The following is a 12,186-nucleotide window of genomic DNA, read 5'->3' on the forward strand; positions in this document are numbered from 1 at the left end:
TGAGATCCGGCCACAGCACTCCAGCCCGGGTGACAGAGCGAGACTCCGTCTCAAAAAAAAAAAAAAAAATCTGAGTGCTTATAACAAACTGTAAATCCAGTTTGTCACCATATTCCTCATAACTGCTGTTGCATATTTCACGGAAAGGCTGTGTACACCATGTCAACAGCCCCAGTAGGAAAATCAGTGGAACTGAGTTAGAATATTGGCTCTGCTTCTGCTGAGTCGCCTTGGATAAGACTGTGAAGAGTCAAACTTTTAAACTCATTTATGAAATAGAGATGTAACGATACCTATCACTTGGGGTTATTGTAAAATGGAATGAATTGGGATCATGTCAAGTGTCTAAGAGTGGCCTGTATTGAGACGACATTATACATAGTAGCTATTTTCAAAGAATTAATGGCCAAATGATGCAGCTCTTTCTTTTCTCAACAGCTTTAGCTGTCACATAGTTCTGAAATCTGCCTCCCTGTAAATTCCAACCATCGGAACTCATTATGCTCACTGGAGCAGATAAGCTTAATTCCTTCTTCCACATGAACACCCTTACGATATCAGGACACAGTTTCCAGCCATCTACATTTTTTCCCAACTGAGCAACTGCAATAAACTTTTGTTGTTCCTTAACTATTTTTTTCTTAAGAGTAATGAATATATTAGAACCTTCAAAAACTATTCACACTAGAGTGGAAATCTGAATGGAATGGAACATTTTGTACCAATTCAGACCTGTTTAGCAACAGAAACTGGAAAATAACATATCCTCCAAGTTTTACTCATAAGATAAGCCCTCATAAACATTCACCAAGGCATTCATCTCCTACCCTGTCTCCAGACTGATGGCTGAGTAATGTTCTTAATACAAATGTTATTTTACTCATCACCATATATAAATCTTCTTAGCTTAGTACAGTGATCCACAAACTTTTAGTCTCCTGACCACTTTACCCCTGTAGAGGCCAAGGGAAAACTTTCCTTTTACCCTGTGACGTTTCACTGGAAGAAAAAAAAATCAACCCACAAAAGGCAGATTAATTTGATAAAATTTGGATTAACTGGATTAAAAGAAGAAATTTTATTTGATCATGTAGTTTCATGTAACATGGGAACCTTCAGAATGAAGACCTAAAGATACAGAACAAATTGTCCACTTTTGTGCTTAGGTTCAACTAAACATGGACAGCCCTGTAGAAATACGACTGGACAAAAAAGACTATAATGGGAGACTAAAAGACTTCGGAGAAATCCTGCAAGTTCTCTTGGTCTAGACTCTTCTTGGTCTGTCTGCAGCACTCCTTCCCTCTGGGTGTGGGGCAGGGCCCTCTCTGGAATGGGGGTCTTATGACCTACAGTCAAACAATGTAGGTCAGATAATTTATTTATGGCCAATTTTTACATAGAAAGGTGGAGGGAAAGTCAGAGTAATGTTTTCAGGTTTTTAGACTGGCTTTGGAAAAAAAGGGGTTCTGGTTACTATACTTGCCTTCGGGAAGAAGGATTCTAGTTTCTATGGCTAACCTTGGGGGTTAGAATGGTGCTGAGAGACAGAAGGGCAGGAGAAAGTCAGAGATAAACTTTTGCCTCTGAGGCCTTAATTTGGGGGTATTGTTTTCTGAGTCCTAACACCACCAAAAACTTACTGATGACCCCCAAAAGCTTTACTTATATAGGTTAAATCTATGTTTATTTACTGCATTAGAAACTAAAGTTGATGCTGGAAGTGGTGGCTCACACCTGTAATCCCAGCACTTTCGGATGCCAAGGCAGGTGGATCACTTGAGGTCAGGAGTCTGAGACCAGCCTGACCAACATGGTGAAACCCTGTCTCTACCAAAAATATAGAAAATTATCCAGGTGTGGTAGTGTGCACCTATAATCCCAGCTACTCGGGAGGCTGAGGCAGGAGAATCGCTTGAACCCGGGAGGTAGAGGTTTCAGTGAGCCAAGATCATGCCACTGCACTCCAGCCTGAGCGACAGCATGAGACTCCATCTCAAAAAAGGAACTAAAGCTGAAATATTAATTTAAAATAACAACAGCTCTATTATGTATTAATACAAATAATACTTTTTAATGAAAAAAATATATTCTCCAAAACAAAGAAAAGTGAACAGAAATTATTTTTGTAAACCTTTTTAATATTTAACTTGATAAAAGTCAAACTAAATTTTCTGTTTCTGCAATCAGCTGTGATATATTGTTTTAGTTGAAGTATGTGACAAAAAAATCACGTACTTGCAAAGTCACTATGTAGTTGCAAAAATCATATGTAGTTGGTAAACAAAAAATACTTTAGTCATCTCTTTTAGGTAATTGTGGATATTCTTTGCTACTACACCAAATCTCAACAAATGGCAGTTTCTCACAGGATAGTTGGAAGGTATAATCCAAAATATCAATGGCATTTTTCATTCTGTTAAGTTAAAATCAATTGGTCTAACTCACACTTTAAATTTTATTTATATATTACTTTATAATATTATGATTTGGTTATATGTAAAATACTGGTTCACTAAATCATACCAATATTCAAAATGTTAATCCATTTCATTATATAACATTTAAAAATTCCCATTCATTGATATCACCCCAAATCTCAGCAGAAAAGTTTTAAATAATGGAAGCTGTCAAGCTCGCAGAAGCAGATATAAGTTTTCCAAAATTCTAATTTTTTTCTTGAAAGTTTGAATTTTATCATTGGTAACAATTATTGTCAGCTGTTTTTCTTGCAGTTGACAAGTTCACTGTATTTATTTTCAAGATAATGTCTGCCAAATATGCCTCAGTACTCTAAAACCAGCTTTGATATTCTAGACTACCTAAAAGAGTCCTGGGACACAGGGATCCACAGATTACACTTTGAAAACTGCTGTCTTGGCCTTCAGTATAGCCCCTACGACTTGCAGCCTGACTTCTTCCCTCGCTGTATCTATAATCTGCTTTGGCTTTCCCACAACTGCTGTCTACAAATCCTGAACTCTCTCTACCGAATATCTGAATATTCTAGGTCCCTTTCACACTTCTCTGCCTGGAGTACACTGTTAAAGACCCATTTAATTGGACAAAATTCATGAAACCTTTCCCAAATCTTTACATGTATTAAGATTTATTAACAATTCCTTCCAAGAGTCTCTGCAGTATACCCATTGTACTTACTTTTAGCATAAACCTTCCACAATTTTATAGCTTTTCCTTTTAGAGTTACTCAAATAAAGGCACTCTGTCTTGTTACTGTGTATATATCAAAGAAAGTTCTAGCTCTACCAATTATTAGGTGGAACAAGTTTCTTAACTACTCTTTGCTTCTGATTTTTCATCTGTAAAATGGAGCATTACTTAACTCAGAGAAATACTGTGAAGTTAAAGAAAATGCACATGTCTGCCAAAACATTTAGTAATATACAATCACTTATATAATCACAATATAAGATATTAATTATAACCATTAATATATTCTAGTAATATAATTATATGTAATTTATAAAACCATACAACCTATTTTTCCCCAAAGCAAAATAGAAGTATTAATACTTTTTGAGAAACTACCTCATTGATGAGAGAATTCCTGTTTCAATATCAAAATAATTAGACAGATTTGAGTCTATGAAACTATAAGTTTACAAAAGTTTCTTGTCTTGCAGTTTTCTATGACCTAAATTCTAGGAGAAAAAAATGGTTAATTTTTTATCCTTCATGAACTCCTTTGGTAAGCAGACACACTAAGTCATATTTACAGAATCCGCCAGTCATAAATTCTTCCAATAGAAACTTCTCCCTCAACTTCTGCAGCTTAAAGGTACATGCCTTAAACTATATAATTCTGCTCTCCTGGCAGGTCTTCTGACCACGAATGCCCAACTGACAAGGAGGCAACAAATCCAAAAGATATTCAGTGACCTCTGACTTTATCGCCAATGACATGTCAAATTTGAGCTAGGTTGGTAAACTGAGTTGGGAAAAACTCAGTTATAACTCTGTATTAGTCTGTTCTCATGCTACTAATGAAGAAATGAGACTGGGCAATTTATAAAGGAAAGACGTTTCATGAAAGAAAAAGAGGTTTAATGGACTCACAGTTCCACGTGGCTGGGGAGGCCTCACCATCATGGCAGAAAATGAAGGAAGAGCAAACGTGCATCTTACACGATGGCAGGCAAAAAAAAAAAGTGCCTTCAGGGGAACTCCCATTTATAAAACCATCAGATCTCGTGAGACTTATTTACTACCACAAGAATAGTGTGAGGGAAGCTGCCCCGGTGATTGAATTATCTCCACCTGGCCCCACTCTTGACAGGTGGGGATTATTAAAATTCAAGGTGTGATTTGGACACAGCCAAACCATATCAAATCCCAAGGTGAAAGAATTTCTAGGAGTATTTTAATGATTCCCCAACTCCAAGTCTACTCACCTACCCACTCTGCCGCAGTTCCTTTACCACAGATGTCCTTACTAATCATTCATACTTAAGGCTAACCCATCCACTGGTGCATTCAATCCTATCCTCTCATATTTATTCAAGAATATCAGCCTAGTAAATCTCTCCTCTTTCTTCAACATCATTTTTCCTCTCTGCTAGATCATTTTCACGAACATTTGAATATACTGTAATTTCGCCTATATAATGATAAAACAAGTCTTCTGTTGACTCCACATTTTCCCTTTAACTACTATTCTATTTCTCTTTTTCCTTCTGGGAAAAAATTTCTGGGAAAAACAATCTATAATAGATGTTATAATAGAGTTCTCTAATTTTGTGACCCCTCAAGCTTTTATCCCACCACCCCAGAGGTGAACTTACAGACTTCCTCTTCCTTTATACTGGCAGTCAGGTCACTCTCTTTAAATACTTTCATTCACTTGTTCTGCAGGAAATAATACTCGCCTGAGTTTCCCTCTACTTCATGAATCTCTTTTCAAATTTCTCTACCTGTTTTCTTCTTCTTCTCATGCATTAAGGTAGCTTTTTTTTTCTTCCTCTGTGTATATTGGTTCTGTTAACATATTCATCCAATCAGGCAATTTTATATAATATCTAGATGCTGATGAATCCCACATTTTAAATCTTCAGTTTACACCATTCCCCTTACCTCCAAATTTCAAAAGTCCACCTGGGATTCTCCCTACTTCTGCACTTACCCCTCCAAACAGCACTCATATTAATGCAATATTCAGAGTTACCCTTTTATAGAGTCAGTCAAAGGATTCTTCCTCTGAAGGTCTCTCATGCAGAGTAAAAGCCAAAATCTCTTAGTGACCCAGAAGTTTCTACATGATCTGCTCCATCTCCTCCCTCTTATTTCTCTGACTTATCTGCTATTGTTACCCTTAGTCTCATGACTCCCATCAAGCATGATTCTGATTCAGAGGTTTTACAAATATTCTTACCTCTGCTTGGAATTCTCTTAGATATTTCTTTGACTTGCTCTTATGTCCTTCAAAACTTTGCTTGACGCTTACTTTATTAGTGAGGGTATCCATGACCCCCTTATTTAGACTGAACTCCCTACCTTCTCACCCACTGTGGTCCACACCTTCTTCCCTGCTGTGTTTTCCACCATAACACTTAACCCAATCTAATATACTCTTGTTTAATTAAACTTTGTTTATCCTTTCATTATTATCGGCTTCTAGAATATGTTTCATGAGGTCAGGGATAGTCTTAATGTTCTCCTCAGCTTCATTAAACTTTGATGCTTTTCTTCCTGACTTTAATCCCTCATCGCTCTTTTCATAGAACATTTACTTTAGAAAACTCACAATTGTAAATTGTTTCTCTGTCCCTTTTAGATGTAAAATTTCTCCTAGCCTCTTGCTGGTTTTATAACCCAGGATTATGTTTCTCAAGGACCTGGGAGCCATTCCTTTGAAATGTAATCACCAAGAAAGATAAAGCCTGTATTTTCCATTCTCTGTGGGGGGGATGGGGAGGTGGGGAGGGGTAGGAACTTAACTTTGGTAAGTACCAATTAGCAAACACAGATGGCCTAATTACATTGACCAACCTCTCCCGTAACACCCTCTAGTACTTTCCCACTAGCTTACCTAAATCCTTAAACATTGATAGTTTTACCTTAAAAATTCTCTTGCCTTTTTGTTTTAATGATGTTCAGTGCAGTTCGACACTGAAGTCTCTCTTCCCTACTGCAGTAGCATGAATAAAATGTCTGGTCATTTTTAGTAAGTGTCCAGTGCAATTTTTCTTTAACTTTCCCTGTGAGGGAAAGGGTACCTGCACATAGTATATGCTCAAGAAATGTTTGTTTAGTGAGAGTGTAAATGGATGCCAAGCCTTGTGGGAGCTAAAAGTTTTAGAGGGTAGGAAAGAACCAGAGACGACCTGGATCCTAGTAGAGAGAGGGAGAATGTAAAGCATATGCTTGGAGAATAGAGAGAGGGAAGGAACTGGGAAGGGAAAGAGAAGCAGAGACTGTCTGTGGGCTGCCTCTATGGGTTCCTGTTCTAGTATATACATTTCTTTACAATAAATCTGTTTTTTATTAAATATGGTAGAGTGAATTTCTGAATCTCTGATCCTTGTCATTAGATAAGCCTAATTAGACTTTTCTATCAGACTACAACCTCCTATATAAGACTTCATCTTTGAATCTGGAATGCCCAGCATGGCATTGTACCTACTACAAATCAGACATTCACTGGCAAAATTTTGAATAAAAATATCATCTTTCTGTTCCACATGCCTCATAAGTGAGTCTTCTAACAGTTTATGAGGAGATTATAGGCAAAAATATTCTATGTGGTTGATATTGGAGAGATCATTTTTCCTTGAGATAGAAATACATTATACCCCCTTATCTGCTAGGGATTTGTTCCGTGACTCCCAGTGAATAACTGAAACCATGGATAGTACTGAATCATATATATACTATGCTTTTCCCTGTACACACATACCTATGATAAAGTTTAATTTATAAATTAGGTATGAAACCACCTTTGCAAAATTATGACTAAGTGAAAGAGATCTAACCTAACTGACTCCATCTTACTTCTAACCTGTAAGGTGTCCTTTTTCCTTCCTAGGCATAGGTTAAACTAATTTTGGGAGGAAATTAGTTTATAGTTTAAAACAAAGATGAAAACGGCCTTTTCCCAAAACAAATCTCCTTCTTGCCCAGGTACTAGACTGCCTTTGTAGGATTAACAAATTAGCCACAGATTAGAAATCATGGTTTAGGAGTCATGCAGCTGGAGACCTCAAGATTCTGACTCTCCATAAACTGCTCCTAAGATCAGTGCTTGAGATATTTTGCAGACCCTGCAGTTGATGGATCAGCTGGCACCACCCTGCTCGATAAACTGGCTCATCTGATCTTGTGGCCCCCACCCAGAAACTGACTCTGCGCAAGAGGACAGCTTCAATTCCCTATTACTTCATTTCCTACCTAACCAATCAGCACTCCTGATTCACTGACTTCCCCCCATCTACCAAGTTGTCCTTAAAAACTCAGGATCCTCGAATGCTCAGAGAAACAGATTTGAATAATAATAAAACTCCGGTCTCCCGCACAGCTGGCACTTCATGAATTACTCTTTCTCTATTGCAATTCCCGTGTCTTGATAAATTGGCTCTGTCTAGGCAGTGGGCCAGGTGAACTCACTGGGTGGTTACAGGCACAACAGAAGAGTAACAAAAATAATAATAGAACAGAACAATTATAACATACTGTAAATGATATGTGAATGGTGTCTCTCTGTCTCTCTCAAAATATCTTCTTGTACTATACTGAGGGTAACTGAAACCATGGAAAATGACACAGCAGATAAGGGGAGACTACTGTAATATCTTCAAATACCAGCAGAAACAAATCAAAGTCCTTTTGAAGTTGGTAATTATTAATTGAGTCTAACACCAATTTTCAGTTATTAGAAGTCAGACTGGAGGCAACTTAGCAAACTTCTAGACCTCCTAATTAGAGAAAAATACACTTAGACTTTGAGTTCCAATTTTATTATCACTTCTTTAAATTTTGCCAACATAGGATGGCAGAGTTTGCTGGCAAATCCAATCAAAACTCTTAGAGCCAATAGTCAATATGTACATAGTATAGGGACACATTTTTGCTCTTCTTCAATGACTCTGCTACCCTCTAGCTTTTCCATTTTCAACCTTCCAATCAGACACTTTCTTACAGCTGAGTGAATTGCCTTATACTATGGTTGTCATAAGGCAGCAGATCTCCTTGTTTTCTTTTCATTATATATATATAACATATATATATATATATTTTAAGAAAGCAGAATGTCATTCTGCATTGTTTCACAATGCCATTTTTACCCAGTTAACTTTGATGAACTCTGTGTCAATTCACCACAAAATGGGACCCATCTCCCTTCTTTAGAATATAGAAGTCTTCAATATATTTGTATTTCTCCCTTAACTTCTATAAAAAAATAAAACTTTTCTAAAGGATGCACAAGTCTTCCATGCTAATTATTTTAGCAATTTGCCTGGATAGAAGATAGATTTTATGCTTCTATTTATTGATCTATTTTAGCTGAACAACTCTTTGTATAAACTAATTCCTTTTTTAAATAGTCAAGTGAGACGTAAGGAAAGTATCTGCCTTTGACTTTAACTCAGGGCTACTTTAGGACCAGGTCTAAAGGGATGTATATCGAATGATTCATAATAAGACTAAAGATATGGAATTTGCCTTTTTCTAAGGTCCAAATGTCAAAGCTCAATCGAGATTCTTAAAGCAGTCTTCAGCCATAGGGTTCTAAAAAACAATGCTCTATATCCAATTCTCAGCAGATTAGACCTGCCCTAGCTAAATGCTAAATAAAAGCCAAGCACAGACTACATGAACAGGAGCCGGAGGGGATATGTTGTTCTGTAAAAGGGTCAAATACATGGTTCACATCAAAGTCCCAGGGCGTGCTTGTTTCTTAGAAGACAGAAGTATCTGTACTGAGCACTGTGGATTGTCCAGTGGGACTACAGCATGTTTTATCAGACCTCTATTATGTACAGGATTCACAGAAGGCTGGAAACATAATACATATAAACCACCCACATGGGTGCACGCACACACATTCACCTAATCATGTAACAATCTGCTTTCATTTGGCAAAAGCAAAACTATTCAATGGTAAAGACTGAATGACCTCTCAAGAGACAAGCTTTGGAACATCATTTATTAATATTACTGTGAGATGCTCAAAAATTGCATGTCTTTTATACTCTATGGGAAATGTGATCAGACCATAGCAATAAGAAATGGGATTTTTCCCTATCATGACTGCATGCTCATATTTTTCTTGTTTAACTCTAGCTCTTAATTGTATTTAATATTTATTAATACATGTTCACAACTAGGTAGGGCCTATAACCTGCTGAGATATACTACATCTGCTCTTGCCTAGCAGGATTTCTCCTGACATTTCAAGTAAACTATGTAGATGTATTTTCTACTTTTTAATTTTGGGGAAAATTATAGGAAGGCAAATGTATTGTGGTTTGATTCAAGATATGAATAAAGAAAAAGTCTCCCAGAAAATGTCTTGGTTAAAAACATTAAAATGACTTATTTGTTGCAATTATAATTAGGAAGGGTTGAACTCAGCTGTGATAAGTGCTTTTTAATAATTATTTTCATAAACTGCACTACCCTGGAAAGTATGGTAATTGGGTTGGAATATTATTTGTAGTCCTGATTAGCATTCTGGAAATAAATAAGGAGTCATGAGCAAGGAGTGAAGCTATGGAGACACTAAGAAGCTCTAGAACCACATAGCTGGAGAATGAAAATGTGAGCAATAATCTACAAATTTGCATACTAGACATGACACATAAAAATACTGCTATCTTGTTCTTCTCACTGATGGAGTGTAACATTGGTTCCGAAAATGAAATGTCTGCTAAATTCCTCATCTGAAGTCAAGTAGAGAAATCGCTTCTTTCACTTTCCTCCTGGCCACCTTGCTTGAACTGCAAGAGTTTCCTTCATATTTTTGGTTATTCTGGGACCTTTTTAAATTTAAGGCTACTGTCTAGACCCTCCTCTTCCTGGTCAGCTTCCATCCTGATCGCTTCACAGTCCCCTCCATTCTTTGTTCAAGTCTGGCATCACTGTCACAGCCACATTGTGGTTTTCCTTTGCCATACTGTCTAAGCATGCTTACCCTGTCAGCTTCTGTGCCTCTCTTTATTAGATTCATTAGCACAGTTCATAATCATATGCTTATCTATTTATTTATAGGCATACTCTCTTTTCCCATTGTAAGTTGCAAGCATAATGACAGTCATTATATTAAAAATCCCAGTATTTTGTAGGTGCTCAATACACTGTTTGAGAGAATAAATGTGGAAGAATGAAAATTATGAAAAATTTCAGAGATTACAAGATTTTTCTCATTTATCAACTTCAAGATTTTTGGTAGTTTTCAGAAATGTTGTGGGGTTTTTTTGCTCCTTGAGTGGCACCTTTACATATTCTTCCAGCCCAAGGGAATAGAGCTAAAATCCTAAAGTAGCGAAATGTAACACTAGCATCAAAACACTAGTAAAGCTCTCAGAAAGATCTGTATGTGTATATATATATGTGTATTCATGTATGTGTTTATACATATATATGTGTAGGTATATGTGTGTGTTATTTATATGTTTCACACACATACACGACCCATGTCTCTCACTAAATAAACCCAAAATGGATTAAAGACTTAAATGTAAGTCCCCAAACTATAAAAGTCCTAGAAGAAAACCAGGAAAAACTCTTCTGGACATTAGATTAGGCAAATAATTTATGACTAAGTCCTCAAAAGCAAATATAACAAAACAAAAATAGACAAATGGGACTTAATTAAACTAAAAAGCTTCTGCACAGCAAAAGAAATGATTAACAGAGTAAACAGACCACCTAAGGAATGGGAGAAAATATCTGCCAACTATGCATGTGACAAAGAGCTAATAGCCAGAATCTACAAGGAACTCAACAACTCAACAAACAAAAAAAACAACCCCGTTAAAAAGCAGGCAAAGGACATGAACAGACATTTTTCAAAAGAAGACATACAAGCGTCCAACAAACATGTTGAAAAATGCCACCATCACTGGTCATCAGAGAAATGCAAATTAAAACCATCATGAAATAATCATCTTGCACCAGAATGCAGCCACCTTGCAGTCAAAATGGCTATTATTAAAAAGTCAAAAAACAACAAATATAAGTGAGGATGCAGAGAAAAGGAAATGTTTATGCACTTTTGGTGGGAATGTAAATTAGTGCAATGTCTATGGAAAACACTATGGAGATTTCCCAGAGAGCTAAAAATAGAACTATCAATATACACAGCAATTCCACTACTAGGTATGTACCCAAAGGAAAAGAAATCATCACACCAAAATGATAACTGTACCCATATGTTTATTGCAGCACTATTCACAATAGCAAAGATGGAATCAACCTGTCTATCAATAGATAATTGGATAAAGAAACGTGTTATATATTTTTACTATGGAATAGTTCTCAGCAATAAAAAGGACAAAATCATGTCTTTGCGACATGAATGAAACTAGAGACCATTATCTTAAGTGAAATAACTAAGAAACAGAAAGTCAAGCACTGCATGTTCTCACTTACAAGTGTGAGCTAAATAATGTGTGCACGTGAACATAGAGGGTAAAATAACATACACTGGAGACTCAGAAGTGTGGGAGGAGGGTCAGGGATAGGAAATGACATAATGGGTACAATGTACAGTATTTGGGTTATAGGTACACTAAAAGCCCAGACGTCATCACAATAGAATATATTCATTTAACAAAACTGCACTTCTACTCTTTAATTTATGAAAATTAAAAAGAAAAACACCTGCACACACACATATATAATCATAAGGGTACATTAGTAAGAAGATTAACTCATAATCATGTCTTTCTAAGCACTATGGAACAGCAAATGTTTGTGAAAAAAATACCAGCCACAGTGCAGGAAAGAAAGTGTGCCAAAGGGAGAGAAAGAAAGATAGTTAGGATTTATCACTCCAGTCACTTTGAAATAAGAGGAAAGAGGAGTATGCTTCTACCTGACCTGCATCTTTTACTTTTTGAAAATTCCACCCATCACAGCTGTGATCCATCACAGAGCAGGAAATACATCAACCAGATTTAATTTCCTCTGTTTTGAAGTAGAACAAGAGAAAGAAGGAGAGGTGAAAAA

The sequence above is a fragment of the Rhinopithecus roxellana genome, chromosome 10 (genome assembly GCF_007565055.1).
Source record: "Rhinopithecus roxellana isolate Shanxi Qingling chromosome 10, ASM756505v1, whole genome shotgun sequence".
Classification (NCBI taxonomy): domain Eukaryota; kingdom Metazoa; phylum Chordata; class Mammalia; order Primates; family Cercopithecidae; genus Rhinopithecus; species Rhinopithecus roxellana.